This window comes from Microtus ochrogaster, chromosome 18 (assembly GCF_000317375.1).
Source record: "Microtus ochrogaster isolate Prairie Vole_2 chromosome 18, MicOch1.0, whole genome shotgun sequence".
In the NCBI taxonomy this organism is placed as follows: Eukaryota; Metazoa; Chordata; class Mammalia; order Rodentia; family Cricetidae; genus Microtus; species Microtus ochrogaster.
Window position 1 is genome coordinate 40,748,352 of NC_022020.1, and position 249 is coordinate 40,748,600.

The following is a 249-nucleotide window of genomic DNA, read 5'->3' on the forward strand; positions in this document are numbered from 1 at the left end:
CTGTGTTCTGTAGATGTCTGTTCGTACCAGACACTTTACCATGGGAGTGTTCTGTCTGGTTGTTCTATCCATTATTGAAAGTGTGTCATGGAAGTTTCCAGATATTAATTTTCAATGTCTTCCTTTAATTCTGTCAGTTTTCCTGCATATATTTTGGGTTTGTGTAGTAAGGTAGAAATGTCTTTATAATTTGGCTTACTAATGTATCAATCATCTTATCATTATATAATGTCTATTCCATTAAAAAAA